The sequence below is a fragment of the Eriocheir sinensis genome, unplaced genomic scaffold (assembly GCF_024679095.1).
Source record: "Eriocheir sinensis breed Jianghai 21 unplaced genomic scaffold, ASM2467909v1 Scaffold89, whole genome shotgun sequence".
NCBI lineage: Eukaryota > Metazoa > Arthropoda > Malacostraca > Decapoda > Varunidae > Eriocheir > Eriocheir sinensis.
In genome coordinates, this window is record NW_026112263.1 from 569470 (window position 1) to 580399 (window position 10930).

A 10930-nucleotide genomic window follows, 5' to 3' on the forward strand; every position below is an offset into this window, starting at 1 on the left:
CTCAGAAAATAGGATACCAATCACATTTACATCAACATATTTCCACAGGTGAATACTTAGGGCATGTTCACACCAAGTTGCGACGCCTGAGATTCATTAATAATGACAGGGGAAGGAAAAATATAGGCCCCTGTCATCGACAAATTTGAGCCTCGGGCAGAACTGAGCCTGGGCATCTATATGCTCAGATTTCTTCGCTATTATATGTTGTAAGATCGTTCTGTTGACATGTATGGGTAGATTAACGCTTTCTGTATCTACATATTGAAGGAAAACGCAAAATTATCCCTAGTAAATCAGAACTTACATAAAGTTCGGCAGCTTTTCCTCGTCGCCAAACCATCCTCCAGCAGCACTCCGACACCCATGACCGCACATTCATTTTTCACAAAAAAATAGGATACCAATCACATTTGCATCGACATATTTCCACAGTTGAATAGTTAGGGCATGTTCACACCAAGTTGTGACACCTGAGATTCATTAATAATGACAGGGGAAGGAAAAATGTAGGGCCTTCCTTGTCTCTAATTTACCGACGTCCATGAAACCGTACACGGCCTGAGATGGTGCCAAGGACCAGGGCGTCTGGCGGTAACAGAAAATTTAAGTGTCAAAGACAGCTGAGATGATCATTGCAATATTTCATGCCGTAATTGTACCTCCGATCTGATATTATTATTATTATTATTATTTTTTTTTTTTTTTGCAGAATACAGTATACATTACGTAGTTTAAATCATAAATATGAGTGTTTTTACAGTGCTGATGTTAATTAAGGTGAGGATAGGTGTTAACATGCTATCAGAATTGATATATAATGGCTCTACACAATATCATACGTAGGTATCGTTCTTCATATTTATGTGACAAGGTTTTAAGGAGCGATGTTATGTTAGGCAACACTTGATAGGGCAACTAACCTAAAATAGATAAACCACAAATCTGTTAATAAATACTCACCAATGCTTTTCAAAACATTAAATCATGATACAGTACTTACATAAGCTGTGCCTAGGAAATATGACCAACCTGATCGAGTCAATACATGAGAAAATCATGATAGAGAAACCAAGAAATTTACCAAATATTACTTATCAAAGAGCTAAAACAGGCTGAACTACATAAGTTGGTAAGTTTAGCTTGGAAAAGATGATTCTCTCTCTCTCTCTCTCTCTCTCTCTCTCTCTCTCTCTCTCTCTCTCTCTCTCTCTCTCTCTCTCTCTCTCATTAATGAGGAGGGTAGAAACAATTCAACAACATATTGTTTCAGGACTCGATATTGTGGGTGGTGCTGTGAACAACTAATTCAAGAAGATGCAACCTTAAAATATGATATGTAGTGTATGAGGAGGGGGTTATTTTATGCAGTAGATGAAAAAAAAAAGTATTTGAAATCCATTGCTGATGTTGCAAAGACAATGAAACTTTTCTAGTCTTTCATCTACATGCTGCACGATGTGAGATAGACATAATCTGCAAATTTACAGCTACCACAGTATTCTAGATATGAAATGTATACCTGCATCACCAAATTATATCCATATCTGCATCCCCAAATAGTATTATGGAAACAAATGTGTAGACTTGCATTTACTCTTGTGTATATACCTTACAAACAGCCAGAGGGTGTGAGGGTGTGATGTCTAGTCTGAGCCTACACTTCTATGGAATTAAGACAGATATATTGAATGCATTAAGTAATGTTTTTAATACAGGAATAAAGGAATAATGGTATTTTTCCTGTATTCCAAGACACTTGGAATGTATCAATTAACAATTAATAAATAGAAGCAAAGCCAACCATGCATAAGGGACTTTTAAGACCAATAGCACTAACAGATACAACATATAAGCTATAACTGGGAACAGAAAGAAATGAAATATAAAATCATCTTCCAAAGAAAATAGCAAGCATAGGACCAGGGTCCAGAGAGAAAGCCTGCACTGAAAATAGGAAAGCAGCAAATAATTCATTGAAATGAAACTATTGTGTTCATACGAGTTTTGAGACCAAAAAAACATTAATAGTTGTAAGAATTGAATTCCAAACGGCTTTTGAGTCTTAACATAGAAGCGCTAATTAGAATAATGATGAAAAGTAAAATACACCTGAAATTCATTGATTTTATTGCAAAAATATACAAGTGATAAGACTAAAATGTATCTCTATAATCAAGATGTTTGAGAATTGGAATCAACAAATGATATGAAAATAAAGAAAAGAAAAATTAAATATCTAGTAGCAAGAATAACAAATAACAGGAACTTTTATATGAATATTGGGAAACTTCACATACCTTGGTAGTGTAGTTTATAATGACGGTGTATCTCAGTAGGAAGTCTTACGACGGATTGGCGAGGCCCACGGCGTTATGGACTCACTCAGCCAGATTATATGGCGTTGTCGATATCTGTACAGAAGGACAAAGATCCGGATCTTCAAGTCGCTAGTGCTCCCTGTCTTACTCTATGGCTGTCAGATATGGACATTGAATAGCGAATGGGAGAGGTGGATTGATGCCTTGGGTAATGGGTGTCTACGCAGGATCATGGGATATCACTGGAATGACTTTGTGCACAGTCCGTCAACGGCAACTCCGGCTATATGGGCACGTGGACGCCTGCTCCTAGGAGCTCCCACCAGGGGATGGCTACGGCAGAAGAGCTTCCAACTTTATCTCTCCAGACACTCCATCCTTGCCTTCTCAAAGCTTCTCAAGGATCTTTCCCCCCTCTCCCTAACATACTCTTGCACCCTATCTCTCTATTTCACTGGAGGTCGTCCTCTAGCATTCCCTCCCTCTATCTCACTCACATACACCCTTCTGGTCATCTTACTCTTCTCCATTCGCTCCATGTGGCCAAACCACTTTAAAGTTTGTCGCTTCACTTCTTCCACCACTCCACACTTCCTCCCTTCACCCCCCTGACACATTCCAAAATGCCCGTACACACTTTCATTACTCATTCCATCCATTCTACTCACACCACAAGCACTCCTCAAATAACTCATTTCCACTGCCTGCACTCTAGACCTCTGACTTTCATTCCAGGCCCACGTTTCACTTGCATATGCCATGCATATCCATGCTCACACTTCTGCCATTCATGACTCATCCCAAAGACCCTACAACCCTTCTTCCTTGCAATGCCCTTTCTCTTATCTCTCCCTCCATACCACCTTGCTTACACATAACTGATCCAAGGTACTTAAACTCATTGACCACCTCCATTTCTTCACCATTCAAAATTATTTTGCATTCTTTTTCACATTCAATTCCCACTCTATATGGGCATAAAAAATCTACAACCTCACTTCTACTTTGCTCACAAACCATCACTTTACTTTGGTGACATTTACTTTCAGTTTTCTCCTTTTACATACACTATCAAAAACACTGACCAAATTTTGTAGGTCACTTTCATTTTCTGCAATGAGCACTGTGTCATCAGCAAAAAATTTCGAACTCAGTACTCACTTCCTTCCCTCAGCAAACATTCTTACTCCAACTTCCCCAAGATTGCCCTTCATTTCTCTAATAACACCATCCATATAAATATTGAATAACCATGGTGACCTGGAAGAAACTTAAAAAGAAAAAAGGAGATAAAGTTGTGCAAAAATACAGATTCCCAATTAGAACAAGAGAGTAATGGCATGCATCACCAGAGAAAGTAGTATGTGCCATAATATACATAATTTCAAAGAAAAATATGAATATTTTGTTTTGAAAACGGAACAATACGACCTCGATTCAATCCTGTCATTATATATGTATACAGTATTCAATACAATTCCTGTGGATGTTACAGATGAATAATTGTCGTAGGTGAAACAAAAATCAGACCAGAATCATGTAGGAACAGTCATAAAAGTCTGCAAAACTAATTCATATCACCCTCAAAATTAGCAATAGTGAGGAACAAGCGAACAAACAAAATCCATACAATGATAATCATGCCCTAAATAAAAAAAAATAATAATAAAAAACATTTATGAATGATATTGCCTTTGTAAGCGAATATCAATGCAGCAACCCACAAAATTCACCATTTTATCAACATTGTAGAGTATGTGTGTGTGTGTAAAAAGCATACAGACTTAGTGAAGGGAAATGTTCAATGTCTCAAACTGCAAAATCCACGAAAAGACAAGAATTTGAGAAAAAAAACTTAACTCTCCACACATCCAAAAAACATTGAAACACTGGACACAGAGTGGAATAACAGGGAATAAAGATGAGGACACATTTCCATACACTGGAAATGTTACATACTATAACTGATAAATCTGACCAGTGATGCACCTTTGAAGCCATGGGTAAACCTGGTAATACTTCTCTGAAAAAAAAGTCAATCCTTGAACTGATAGGACATACAAGAAAGTCACTGTACAAGACATCTCCTCTCAGGCTTTATCTGAGCAGTTCCTCAGCTGAATGAACATCTGCAGAAAAAAAAACAGATGACACAGGAAAGCATGAAGAACCATCATATCTTCTTCTTCTTAAGTGTCACTGCAGGGTTCCTAGCCTCATTAAGCTGCTGTCTGCTCAAGATTGCTCACCACAGCTGCAACAAAAGAAAATGGTCTCAGGAGAGACTATTTTGGGGACCTTTTCACACCTGCGGTGATACCATTCCTGGCAGCTATTGCACTGAACCATAAAGGTTCCTTCTTTATGCGGCTTCCTGCAGTGACAATAGACATTAATGGATTCCTTGCTGTAGAGTGTCCCCTCTCTCTCCACTATAGAGCTAGGAAACCGTCCCATCTTTCCAGTAAGATAGCAAGAAGCTAGATGGTCTCTCATCTTGTCCTGGTAATAGAAGTGACCCTGTGGGTCATCTCCAAAGCAGAGGCTGGTCGCAATGGCTACAGCAAATAGCCCACAGTCACTTCCTCCAACTTGATTCTGTATTTGTGGTCTTACTACTGTAAAAGAAGAATTTGGAGTCTTTATCATGGCTGAAAGTTGATCAAGGAACCTTTCCCAATCAGGCCTATTCAATTTGAAATCCATGGAATCGTATACATTCAATGTATCGATTGGACATCTTATATTACTGACTGTCACCCAATGACACCCTCCAACATTTAAAATTGGAATGAAAGATTCTGACCTGTTTATTGCATTGGTGCATGACTCTACTGCATATATACGTACATGTAGATTGCAGGCCATCAATGTTAGGGAAGTCATCAGCCAACAAAGCCTGAGTATGATATATGTGCTCATCAGACAATTGCAAAGAGGGTCTGATAATCTGCTCCCTCAACATGTTTGGGTTACGGTGCCTTGGAGACCGTGTTGTATTAATTATGCGACTTTTTTTCTGGGTGTCAGGGCATCTTCACTTGCTTCAATAGAGACAAGTACCTCTGAGGTAGAGGATTCAGCTGTGGCTACTACGTCTGTTCCATCTGCTGGTGTCACAGACTGGACGGACTGCACACACAAAGATGAAAGTGGCCTCTTGCACAAACGACTTTCTGTAAGGGGCCTAAGCTGTTCATAAGGAACTCGACTTTTCAGAGAAATGCCAAGTTTATACACATCTTCCAAGGTAACACGCTGGTAGTCATCAATAGCAGTTATTCTGAAAAGAAAAAGAAAATATATACATTTACTGCAATTTTTTTTTTTTTTTTTTTTGTGTGTGTGTGTATAAGGTCTTCTTGATATGTTTCTTAAGACCTGTCATCAGTAGCTATGTATCACAGACTGGGACTAGGGGGCGCAAGAGTAATCGAAAGGATGTAAGAAAGGATGTGCTAACGGCTTATTACACCAACAGTAGGAGTCTCAGGAACAAGATAGATCTACTGAGGGGGAAAGCATGTGTCGAGAAATTCGACATTATAGCTAGCACAGAAACATGGGTGGATACCAAAACAAAAACTTTATGTCGGAGTATGAAATAGATGGTTATCAGATGTTTTACAAAGATAGAAAGGGAAGAAGGGAAGGGGGTGGCACTTTATGTTCAAGACACTTAAATATTCTTAACAACTCTGTTCAAACAAATGGCGACACAGAATAAGTTTGGGTGGACGTCCACAAAGGGAAAGACAAACTAATTCTAGGTGTTCTTTACAGGCCACCCAACCTTAGCAGGCAGGACAGTGATATATTACTACAAGAGGTAGGTAGGGCGAGCAGGGGATTTTAACTATAGGAATGTAGACTGGGGAGGCATGGTGGGTGATCTAGAATTTGAGGATTTTCTGAAAGTAATACATGATAATTTTCTCAAGCAGGCAGTGACTGAGCCCACCAGGGGTAACAACACTCTAGACTTGGTCTTAACAAACAACGAGAATATGATCAGCGAGCTAGATGTTGGGGGAGAATTAGGTGGCAGTAATCACAAGGAAATTAGGTTTAAATTGGACTCGGCGGTGACCCATGAACTCAACCCTGTGATGGTGCCTGACTTTAGAAGAGCTGATTATGAGGGGCTTATAAGACACCTTGAGGAGGTAAATTGGGGAACCTTAGGGCTGGATGAGGGCCAGATCTCAGGGCTGGAACCGGAAAGACAGGGGACTTATGTAAAAATGACCTACAATAATTTAGTTAGAGTAATTGCAGAGGGTCAGAGACAACATATTCCCTATCAAGCATGTAGGAAGGAAAATAACGACTCCAAATGGATGACCCGCAGACTCAAGCATGAGATAGGCTTGAAGAGAGGTATTTATAGGAAATAAAGAACGGAGAAACCCACCTCAGGGATAAGTATGTCGAGCTAACCAGGTCGGTGAAGAAGAACACCCGCCTAGCAAAAAGAAATTATGAGATTAGGGTCACCAACGAGGCCCAGAGCGATCCCAAGGGCTTCTTCAAATTGTACAGAACAAAAACAAGGGACATAATTGGACCGTTGAAAACTAACACAGGTGAGCTCGTTGAGAATGGAGAAGATATGAGCCAAATGATGAATGACTATTTCCTCTCAGTTTTCGCGCAGGGAAATCTAACAACCATTCCGGAGAGAGTTCAGGTATATGAGGGCGAAGGGAACGACAAGTTGAGGGATGTGATCATCACTAGGCAAGTAGTCCAGGATGAGATTAGTAGGCTGAAGAAAAACAAATCGCCGGGCCTGGACGAAGTATTCCTAAGGGTGCTGAAAGAGTGCAAGGAGGTCATCAGTGCCCCGCTTACTGATATCTTTAAGATGTCGGTAAATTCTGGGTATGTGCCCAATCAATGGAAAGTAGCTAATGTGACGCCGATTTTAAAAAACGGAGACAGGTCAGCCACTTCAAATTATCGCCCAATTAAGCAACATCAGTTGTAGGAAGATGTTGGAGTCAATTATAGCCGGGAGCATTCGGGATCATCTAGAAAAGCATAGTTTAATTCATGATTCACAGCATGGATTCACAAAGGGTAGGTCTAGCCTTACTAAAATGTTGTCCTTCTACACTAAAGTAATCGAGGCGGTTGACCGACATGAAAACTATGACATATTGTATCTAGATTTCAGTAAAGCGTTCGACAAAGTTCCCCATCACCGGCTATTACTAAAATTACAGGCTCACGGCATAGATGGGAAAGTTTTGAACTGGATCAGGGCGTGGCTTAGTGGTAGGAAGCAGAGAGTGCAAATCAATGGTAAAAAATCTGAATGGGGCAGTGTTACGAGTGGCGTCCCACAAGGGTCGGTACTGGGTCCTTTGCTTTTTATTATTTACATCAATGACTTGGACACGAATTAGTAGTGATGTCAGCAAGTTTGCAGATGATACCAAGATCGGCAGAGTAATCCTATCAGACAGGGACGCTAGCATTCTCCAGGATGAGCTTGACAGACTATATGATTGGGCAGGGAAGTGGCAGATGGAATTCAATGTCGGGAAGTGTAGCATTCTGAGTGTAGGTAGGAATAACCCCTCACACAATTACTCCTTAAATGGCACTCCTCTAAGTAGGTCTGGGCGTGAGAGAGACTTAGGAGTCCTAGTGAGCGCTGACCTCCGTCCTAGGGCTCAATGCATTCAGGCTAAAATTCGGGCAAACAGAGTACTTGGTTTCATCTCAAGGAGCGTAAGCAATAGGAGCGCTGAAGTCATCCTCAAACTTTACTTAGCACTAGTTAGACCTCATCACGATTATGCAGTTCAGTTCTGGTCCCCCTAGTATAGAATGGATATCAAGATGCTAGAATATGTACAGAGGAGGATGACAAAGATGATTCAGGGGGTGAGAAACTTGCCTTATGAAGACAGGCTGAAGCATTTAAATCTACACTCGCTAGGAAGGCGAAGGTTGCGAAAAGACTTGATCGAAGTCTATACATTTTTTTTTTTTTTTTTTTTTTTTTACAGCAAAGGAGACAGCTCAAGGGCACAAAAAAGTAAACATTAATAAAAAAAAAAAAGCCCGCTAAACCCGGCTCCAAAAAAGAATCCAAAGAGGTTGCCGAAAGATAAGTCAGTTTCTGGAGGAGAGGTGTCCTGATACCCTCCTCTTGAAAGAGTTAAAGTCGTAGGCAGGAGGAAATACAGATGAAGGAAGATTGTTCCAGAGTTTACCAGCGTGAGGGATGAAAGAGTGAAGATGCTGGTTAACTCTTGCATAAGGGGTTTGGACAGTATAGGGATGAGCATGAGTAGAAAGTCGAGTGCAGCAGGGGCCGCTGGGAGGGGAGGCATGCAGTTAGCAAGTTCAGAAGAGCAGTAAGCGTGAAACTATCGAAAGAAGAGAGAAACAGAGGAAACATTGCGGAGGAATTTAAGAGGTAGAAGACTAAAATTATGAGGACGATAGCTGATGAGACGAAGAGCTTTGCCTCACTCTGTCAAGGAGAGCTGTGTGAGTGGAACCCCTCCACACATGAGAGCCATATTCCATACGAGGGCGGACAATGCCCCTGTATATGAATAGCGACTGTGAGGGGGAGAAGAACTGGCGGAGACGGTACAGAACGCCCAGCCTCGAGTAAGCTGATTTAGTAAGAGATGAGGTATGAAGTTTCCAGTTGAGATTTTGAGTTAAGGATAGACCGAGGATGTTTAGTGTTGAGGAAGGTGATAGCTGGGTGTTGTCAAAGAATAGGGGATAGTTGTTTGGAAGATTGTGTCGAGTGGATAGGTGGAGAAACTGTGTTTTTGAGGCGTTGAAGGACACCAGGTTAATAAAGGGGATGTCAATAAGATTTTGATACTAAAAGAGCCAGGTAGGACGCCTAGCAATGGTTTCAAGTTAGACAAATTCAGATTTAACAAAGACATAGGCAAGAATTGGTTCACCAATAGAGTGGTGGACGAATGGAACAGGATTGGGGGCCATGTTGTGGCTGCCAATATCGTAGATACATTCAAGAAGAGGTTAAATAAAGCCATAGATGGTGAGGTAAGGTTGGGTGGAGTGTACAGGAGCTGTCTTGTATAGGCCAACCGGTCTCTTGCAGACCCCTTACATTATTATGTTCTATTAAAAATGTGTTATTTCTTTACCTATATGGTCCTGTCCAGAGTTTATCTTGTTTTCCACCTCTGCGTCCAACATTTCGCATGTTCCGCTTGAGGACTACATCCCTTGCATGGAAGTCAGAGATTCTGATACCTTTTTCTTGCCTCTTCTTATATGTTTGATTTTGCTTGTTTTGGGCCACTGTCACATTCTTCAGCACCTATGTATTGAGAGTTATGTTAGGTTTACATTTTCAACTTTGTTTGTATAAAATAAAATAAAATAAAAATTCTCTAATATCTAATATCGATAAACTAATTTTAATATTCTAATCATATAACATATTCTAATATCTAACACTTAAAAGTTCCTATTTACCTTTTCATGTATGACGGTCATTTCTTCCATGCGGTGTTTTACGAATTCCTCCCTCTCAGTGTCAGACACTTCTTGTATATCAGATAGAGGGAGACCCACATGCATCTGTGTAGAGTAATTGGACAAATTAATCATGATGATGATATAGGAACAGTATATGGGTCATATATAAGGAAAAAGTGATATATCAGTATGTAGTTTGTGTGTGTGTGTTTTTGCAGCCTTCATAATACCTGCAAAGAATACAGCTAACCTTACCCATATTTAAAATATTTTAAGTTTTATTGAAACTATTTGAGAGAGTGTGTGTGTCTGTGTGTGTGTGTGTGTGTGTGTGTGTGTGTGTGTGTGTGTTTCTAAGTTCATGTAGAACAGTGTGGGCTCACTCACGTTTTGCACACAGTTGGGGTGCCTCCCAAACATGAGATATAATGATGAAGATTTTGTGGAGGCTTGCTTTGATATGCGCATTGTGAAGGCAATATCAGACAAAAACTCATCCCAGTTATCTTGAGCATCATTAGCCATCTTCTTGATTCTTGATTTCAATGTTTGGTTTGTCCTCTCAGTCAGGCCATTTGTTTGAGGGTGATATGAACTTGTGACAGAGTGTTTTATGCTGTAAGTTTGGCAGAGTTCATCGATAAGCTGAAAACAAACAGAGATAATAAATATATAAATACAATATGTATGTATGTATGCATGTATGGATCTATATCTATCTATCTATCTATATACATCTATCTGTCAATCTACCAAGGCTGTCTCCCCAAAATGGGGTAGCCAAGGGGAAGACACAACTTCACATTCACACCCATTCCACCACTGACAGAGAAGAGAGGACTCCTCCCCTCACTTTATAGGGATCAGTCCCACAGCTTGGACAGTTTCTTTCCAGAACAAGGTCCCTTCATTGTAAGTACCTCCTCCTACCACCTGATTGTGTGAGACCACTGTTGTGTAGTGTCTCCCTCACAACTGCTTTCCATTTGCTTCTGTCATGCACAATCATTCTACTATGCTCCAGTGTCAGTCTTCTTCCTAACACCTCCTTCCTTACTATCTCTCCATCCTTTATATAGCTGTCTCGCAAGCAATAGGATGGTAGTTTAAGGGACTGGAGT